This window comes from Echinops telfairi, unplaced genomic scaffold, assembly GCF_000313985.2.
Source record: "Echinops telfairi isolate 266 unplaced genomic scaffold, ASM31398v2 ScPeMD7_26;HRSCAF=91, whole genome shotgun sequence".
Lineage (NCBI taxonomy): Eukaryota > Metazoa > Chordata > Mammalia > Afrosoricida > Tenrecidae > Echinops > Echinops telfairi.
In genome coordinates this window covers 5,379,239-5,387,233 of record NW_022103923.1, presented here as the reverse complement: position 1 = coordinate 5,387,233, position 7,995 = coordinate 5,379,239, and the positions used below count along the sequence as shown (strand labels likewise).

Sequence of the window (7,995 nt, the reverse complement as noted above, 5' to 3'; positions counted from 1 at the left end):
CTGGAGTATGTACACTGGTACAGATAAAAGTTCTTGACACATGGAGTCCAGGTCAGATAAAGCTTCAGAAACAGTAATAGGAATAGCAAGATCATGAGGGTTGGGGGAAGGTGGGGGAAGAAGGGAATATGATCACCATGATCAACATATAACCCCCTCAAGGGGACAAACAAATGTGGGTGAAGAACTCGAGTGGACAGGGTAATGTATGAAAATGATAATTTATAATTTATTAAGGGTTCATGAGCGTGTAAGGATTGGGGAGGGAGGGAAAAAAGCGGAGCTGATATTAAGGGCTCACATAGAAAGAAAATGTTTTGAAAATGATGATGGCAACATATGTACAAATGTGCTTGACACAGTGGATGGATGTATGGATTGTGATAAGAGCTGTAAGAGCCCCCAGTAAAATGATTAAATAAATCCATAAAAATAGAAATGAACACATTAAATGATAAAAATAAAATAAAACAAAAATGAACACTGCCTGAGTTGTCTGAAAAAGAAATCCAGAAATAGAACAAAGGGTTTGTGAGAGAGTGTTTATTCCACTGTGATTTCTAGTGACTGAAAAAAAAACAAAAACCCAAAGCAATGTGAAATGAATGAGACACACAAATCATTGAGTGCTGTGAAGACAGAAAAGCCATTAAAGTTATAGAAGGGTATTTAATGACCTGGAAAGATGCCCATGACATTGTCAGTCAAAAGAAGCATGTTGCAACATGCCCCAGGGTCAGAAGGAAAAGGTATGCTTGGATTTGCACATAAAGGGGATAGGGAGAGACACACATCAAAATGCTAGCATGGCTTTCTCAGAGTGGTAGAATGCAGGGAGTTTTCTCATCTGTGTGCGCTTCTTTTCCATTGTCATAGTAACTTACTGTCATCGAGTCCATGCTGACTCATGGAGAGGCCTCTAGGAGTCTGAGACTGTCACTGTTTACAGGCGTAGAAAGGCCAGTCTTTCTCCCGAGGAGCTGCTGGTGGATGACACACTGCGGGCCACACAGATTACAGCTCAATGTGTAACCACTACACCACCCGGACAATACATAGCTTCTTTTTATACGTAAGAAGAGACATACTCTAATCAAATAGTAGTTCTGTCAGTCCTGTGTGTGTGACAAACTTCTTTGAAAGTTCTGATGAAAACTGTGAATCACCTCCCCAGAAATGCAAATGTACATCAGATTTGACAAAATGATGTTTCAGTATTCACAACTTGGAGGTTCCTAAATCCCAACTGAAGGACTGTTCATCCAGGTCAGGGGCTTCTGCCTCATGGATCTGGTGGGCTCTCTGCTCAGGTTCAAGAGGTGCTGGTTGGCCAGTTATGCACCTGAGTCCCCGAGTCACCAAGAGCTGGCTGGCCTGGGCCTACACATTTGCCTCAGTGTCTCAATGGACTCAGGCAGGTTCCTTGTGCCCCAGTTTCTACTCTTAGGATGTCAACAACTGCAAAGTTCATAGTCTTCTAGAATCGTGCCCTCAAAGCCAAGTACTCATAGTGGGACATGCAGGCCAGGCCTGTTCCCCGATGAGCTGTGGCCACCTGATGCTCCCTAGGGGACTGAGGAGTATGTACTGAGTGACTCTTATTTGAATGCAGCCAGCATAATCTTGGAGACTCTGAAAATTAATAACAGCCAGCCATCGTTGAGAAACATGACTCATTACAGGAAGAAAATAATGAGAGCAGCAAAGTAATGACCCTGGAACGCTACTGTTGCCAGGTTACTTACTGTTAGAGCCTGAAATTCAGGAACCTGGCGGTAGAAATAATGAGGGACAGAGAACTTAAAACCATAGTCTCACCGGACCCAAGAGCTGGACATTTGAAGAAGGCCTGTACACATGCCTGTGTGTGTGTGTGTGTGTGTGTGTGTGTGTGTGTGTGTGTGTGTGAGCTAAGGCTGGACAAGGAAGCTAGGGTCAGTTTGGGAAGACTGGTATCTCTTGTGCATGAATTGAAAGCTGATAATAGGACCAATGGAATCAAACCCAGCTCACTGCCACCTAGTCAATGCTGATTCGCAGCGACTCCCTGTGGGTTATGGGAGTAGAAAGCTTTGTGTTTCTCCATGGAGTTGCTGGTGGTTTCAAACTGCCAACCATGTGGATCACAGCCTAACGAGTAACCAGTAAGGCTGCACAATGTTCTGCCTCAAAAAGCGACTTGATATGATTTAACTTGGAGAGAGAACTATACATGGGAGACCAGATAAGGACCAAGGGGCTGTCAAGAGCAGGAGAGGACTGGAACTGCGCCGGGGGACCCAGCAAGGAACTGCTGGAGTTCTAGGGCACTGAGCCTCGGTGATAGGTTGGGTTGCATGAGGAGGAGAAGAGAAAGAACCCTTAAGAAAATCTGAAGTGGCTAGGCTGGGAGACTGCTTGAATGAGGCCATGCACTGAGACGAGGGATCCATGCATTAGAATTCAGTAGGAGGATGTAATGAGCTGTTACAGGGTTGTTAAGTCTGAGGTGCCTACAGACATTCAAGTAGAACTGTCCAGTGGGAATTAGGAAGTAGGGTCTAAGTGGCCAGATGACTTGGCTGCTAAAACGAACACAGTATTAGACTGCACTTAGAACCACATAGTATTTAGGCAGAGGTAATTACCTACTATTTGCTTGTCACGTTGGACTCGGAGTGTGCCTCGGTTGTGTCACTAGCAGTGGGATGGCAGTAGGCATATTTTAAGGCTGACATTTGTATCCCAGCCCAGAATAGGTCCGGAAGTGGCAACCAGGAGAATAGGAGAACTTGACATTGTATTATATATACTTCAAAAAAACTAGCTGTGACTGTTTTCTGGGGAAAAGAACTCTTAGTTGAATGGTCAGTGCATTACAATCTAGGAAAATAGACGTTTCTATAAAGACGCTGACGTACCATGGAAATGGAGCATTTCGAAGCCAGGTGCTGCATCACCAAATCCAGATGTACAAACCAGTGGTTCCGGGGCCTGTTCAGTACCCTGAGAGCCCTCAGCTAGGTCGAGGATGTGAAAGGTCCCCGAGTGAGGAGTCAGCAGAGGAAGAATTGCCTTGGGTTTGTTTGGGAGGGTAGGGTAGTTGCTGTGTTGCGACTCCACTCAATCCCTAATATGAGAGGTTATGTGGGGAAGGAAGACGCTCCCTGAGAACACCAAGTCTTAAGGAGGGATCCGTGTGAGCTGGTCTCCTCACCCCCACAACCCTGAAAGCAGAGCCCGAGGAGAGGATTTCCTTGCAGGCTGTTGCTTTTATGGAACGATTCCAAGGAACAAGATGGAAAGCCTGGGTAAATCAGGAGGAAAGCCAATCCAAATGCATCCTTAAATTAAGGTAACTGGGCTTGATCTGGAGCCCCGGTGGTGTTGTGGGTTACGCACTGGACTGCTAACCGCAAGGCCAGGCCAGCAATTCCAACCCACCAGCTGCTCTGAGGGAGAAAAGTGAGGCTTTCTACTCCTGTAAAGAATTACAGTCTTAGAAACTGGCAGGGGCAGTTCTGCCCTGTCCTATCGGCTCACACTATGAGTGAGCATCGCCTCGATAGCAGTGAATGAGAGGGCTTGATCTCCTTTCGGGCTTTCTGGGATGCCATGAGGAGGTGCCTTAGACTTACCTGCCCAAGGGATGGAAGAGAGGCTTTGTCCTTGGGCTCTAATCCCAAATTTGTCAAGGGGTGTCCCCAGGCTGTTTGCACATGTGTCAGAATGTCCCAGTGGGTCCTCCCCTCCTCCCCCCATAGAGAAGTCGCAGAGCCGAAGTAAAAGATACGCAGTGCAACAGAGAGAGGGGTCACAGGAGACCTGTGCCAGAGCCACACTCAAAAAAGCCAAGGAAGGGGGTGGCCTAGGATCTGCCCTTCCCCAGGACAGCTAAAGGGCATATGATGAGGGGCTCACTGTGGCGATGGCCATGACAGGGGAGCGCTGCATGTGGGGATTGGCCAGAAGGTGCTCAGTGTCTGAGTGTTTCCTTGACCCCTGCAGAAGACAGTCTCAGTGGGGTTGGCTTAGACACTGCAAGGGAGGACCTCTGGGAGCTGCAGGTGTAGAGAGCTCAGCATAAAGAAGCTGAAGTTCAGGGTTAGAAAAGAGGTCTCCCTTGCAAACAAAGAGTGAGAAGACTACAATGGATGTATATATGTATTGTGATAAGAGTTGTGTGAGCCCCCAATAAAATGATTTTTTTTAAAGCAAAGGAAAAAAAGAAAAGAGGTCTCCCATTTGTCTGTATCCGAAGAGCCCATGAACGCTCCCACAGAAAGCAAATCAGGTTTCCTCTCACACTAGGCTCACAGAAAGAAGGAGGTCAACAGAGATCTTGCCCCCTCCCTTACCACTCCTCCCTCTACGCCAGCGATACTTCCCAGGAACTAGTTGGGAAAGGACAAAGGAAGGAGAAAAGTGAGATGGAGAAGCAGACAGGAAGTCAGCCACACCCATTTAGTGCCAGAGGTCAATGGGCAGGTCTAAGGCAGATGAACAGCTTGGACTGAATGGGTTCATGATGGAAGGCAGGCGACAGTGGTGCCTCTGAGGGACTGTAAGCTGTCTTGTACCTACGGCTGGACTGTGTATGTAGGACCTGGGGCCCACTGGAGGAAGGGGGGAGAGCCGTATCCACTGCACCAATTTTAGAGGGATTGCAAGACACTCTAGGAAAGTAGTGTTTTCTTTAGGTACAACTCGGGCATGATCAGTTACATCTTTATTTATTTATTAAATCATTTTATTGGGGGCTCATACAACTCTTATCACAATTCATCCAGCCATCCATTGTGTCGAGCACATGTGTACATTTGTTGCCATCGTCATTCTCAAAACATTTGCTTTCTACTTGAGCCCTTGATATCAGCTCCTCATTTCCCCCCTCCCTCCCGGCTCCCCCCTCCCTCGTGAACCCTTGATGATTTATAAATTATTATTATTTTGCCAATTGATTTATTTTTTCAAATCTTTTTTTTCACAATAGATCTTTTATTTGTTAACATTAAGTCTGAATTTTAAACAGCCATCAGCTCGTTCCACTTCTGCACCTGTCTCATCGCCAGTAGTTTTTCCAGAACTGCCACCTTCCCCATGAAGCTCCATGAGGTTTCCCGGTTCAAACTCGGGCTTCCCAGCGTTTTCACTTCCCTGAGGAACACATAGAGTGGCAAGCCTTTTCTATGTCTTTCCCAATGCTGTCTGGAATCAATTTCTTGACCTCTTCTTTCAAGTCAGGTGTCTGCACCTCTCGGGTTCTGATTTCCATCATTTTCTTTCGGATTTGGCGGACCTGCTGGTGCTGAGCATAAGAGGTCTTCCGAATCGGATTATTGCGCTTTTTAGTAAAACCAACACAGAACAGACGAAGCAGATACCCATCGGTAGTCTTGACATCAGCATGAGCTTCCATCATGGTCTGCCATTTCTTGACCATGGAGCACATCTTGTCCCACGTAAGGTCCGTGCCGTGGAAGTTGGTCAGGCAGTTTTTGCCCTGAACATCCTCAGTCATTAACTTAAATTTTCTAAAGGCAACCTCATCGTTTTGCAGATCAGCAAGGCTCACTTCGAAAACTCGACCCTTGAGGCCATCAGATGCAATTTTGGTTCCTTGAGGCCTGGTGACTAGTGTTTTCCCAATATTTCTGATATTGGACCTAGCTGGTACTGTCACAGCATATCAATCTTTCTTAGAAAATGGATCAACCACTTTCTTCTTAGCTCCTTTTTTGCCACCTTTTGTAAGGCGCTTGTTCTTGCCAATGCCATGGTGCTGTGCAGAGAGCCAAAAGGGCTATTTTAAACCACATACATCCACTGTGTCAAGCACATTTGTACATTTGTTGCCATCGTCATTCTCAAAACATTTGCTTTCTACTTGAGCCTTTGGTATTAACTCCTCATTTTCCCCCTCCCTCACGAACCCTTGATAATTTATAAATTATTGTTATTTTGTCATGTCTTACACTGTCCAATGTCTCCCTTCACCCACTTTTCTGTCGTCCATCCCCCAGGGAGAAGGTTACATGTAGATCCTTGTGATCAGTTCCCCCTTTTCACCCCACCTTCCCTCTACCCTCCTGGTATCACAACTCTCTCCACTGGTCCTGAGACTTTCATCTTTCCTGGATTCCCTGTGTTTGCAGCAGTTATGTTTTTAAAACCTTCGCCACCCTGTTCCTGACCTTTGCTCTTTACGTAGTCCCCTTTGCCTTTCTCCTCTGATTGGACTCATGATTAGCACTTTCTGCGCTCTATCCTCTGAACTGTAAGCAGCATCCCCACCCCAGAGTAGGGTCTCCACAGTCTTGATTCTAAGGATCTCTGGGTTAGACATGGTCTCAGAATCATCAGAGATGATTTTCCCCAACAGGAACACCAGCAACAGCCTAGAGGTTGCTTTATCATGTAGGCAGTTTCCAGGTAAAAAGGTCTCCAAACTGAATTCTGGTGGCTTTGCTTAAAATTGCCACTTGTCAATCAGCGAGTCACACTTTGATGGTTTAGATTGCGATGATGCTATTTCAAATAGCAGTAGGGTCACTCATGGTGGCCAGATTTCAGCTGTACTTCCAGACTAAGGCAGACTAGGAAGAAAGGCTCAGTGATCTAATTCTAAAAAGGAGCCACTGAAAATCCTAAGGATCACAGCCGAACACTGTCTGATATAGGACTAAGCAATGGTTTGTTCTGTTGTACGCGGGGCCTCCATGAGCCAGGGCCAAGTCCATGGCTGTTAACAGTAGCAGCTATGTATAATAATCCATGGAAATGATGATTCTCTCTCTCTTTTTCCTTTCTTTCTTTTTTTACTTTTTTCTACACACTTTAGACTAAGGTGCCAATAGACTTCTTTTTGTGACCAAGAAACTTCAGAACTTGTATATCTTGCCTTGAGTACTTTTTTTTAAAATCAATTTATTGGGGCTCATACAATTCCTCACAATACATAGGTCAATTGTGTAAAGCACACCTATACATTTGTTGCCCTCATTATTCCCAAAATTCGCTTGCCTCTTGGGTTGCCTTGAGTACTTTAAGCCAACATCTTTTTGGTCTTAATCATTCCATGTTGGATGAAAGCGATCGATGCTTACTAGACTTGATCTCTACATCGGGAAGAACTGTAATCACTACATTATGAGTCTCGCAATTAGAAAGAGGAACAATCTGTGTGCATGTGTGTGTGCACGTCCCTGTGCCCAGAGATGGGAAGGCTTGTCTTAGAGAACCACACCTGTTACTGTCAAGTCAATTCTGACTCAAGGTGAGCCATAAAACGATAGGGTTTTCAATGGCTAGTTTTTCAGAAGTAGATTGTTAGGCCTTTGTGGAAAACTGAGACCTGGGAAGAGAGTATATGTAGACAAATTCTCTACACTCGTATTTTAAGGAGTCTGGGAGGCCGAGGCTCTCATGGCGGGAGGTCTTCATGTTCGTGAGTTGGAGATGAATCCCAGTCACACTTTCCTAACAAAGTCATTTCCCACAATGCCTCCCATAACAATGCCAATGTTAAGATGCTGCTTGCAAGCACATGGTTTCTACTATAAGCTTGAAGTTTACCTGCTTGAAGGCCATCTGCCCGAAGGTTATCTGCCATCAAGATCAAACAGACCACCCCACCCTAAGTACAGCCCGCTCCCTTCTGATAAGAATCACAGATTATTCCTCTGGAGAAGAGCTCGGGGACACCTAACGTCAAGCCAGCTCAGAGACGATCAAGGTTGAGCCACCATGTTAACTCTAGAACCACCCCCCTATCTCGTTATGTATGTGCCTTCCTGTTACATGTATATCCCTAGCATGTCCCCTTCTGATTATGTGTGTGCCTCTAACACATCCCCTTTCTGTTACATATGTGTATGACATGGCTTGCATTCCCGAGATTATATAAGCCTGCCGGAGAATACATTAGCCCCCTCTCTCTCTCTTGACCCTGCCATCAGAAGAGATGAGCACTTGCATGTCTTTTCTTATGTTTGAGGATCCATTGGGGGGGGGAGG

At 45.8% G+C, this 7,995-nt stretch overlaps 1 pseudogene; it reads right to left on the bottom strand.

Annotated features, from left to right (window-relative positions):
• Window positions 1-4,502: 4,502 nt before the first annotated feature.
• On the bottom strand, window positions 4,503-7,569 carry LOC101657162 (annotated as a pseudogene).
• Window positions 7,570-7,995: the final 426 nt, after the last annotated feature.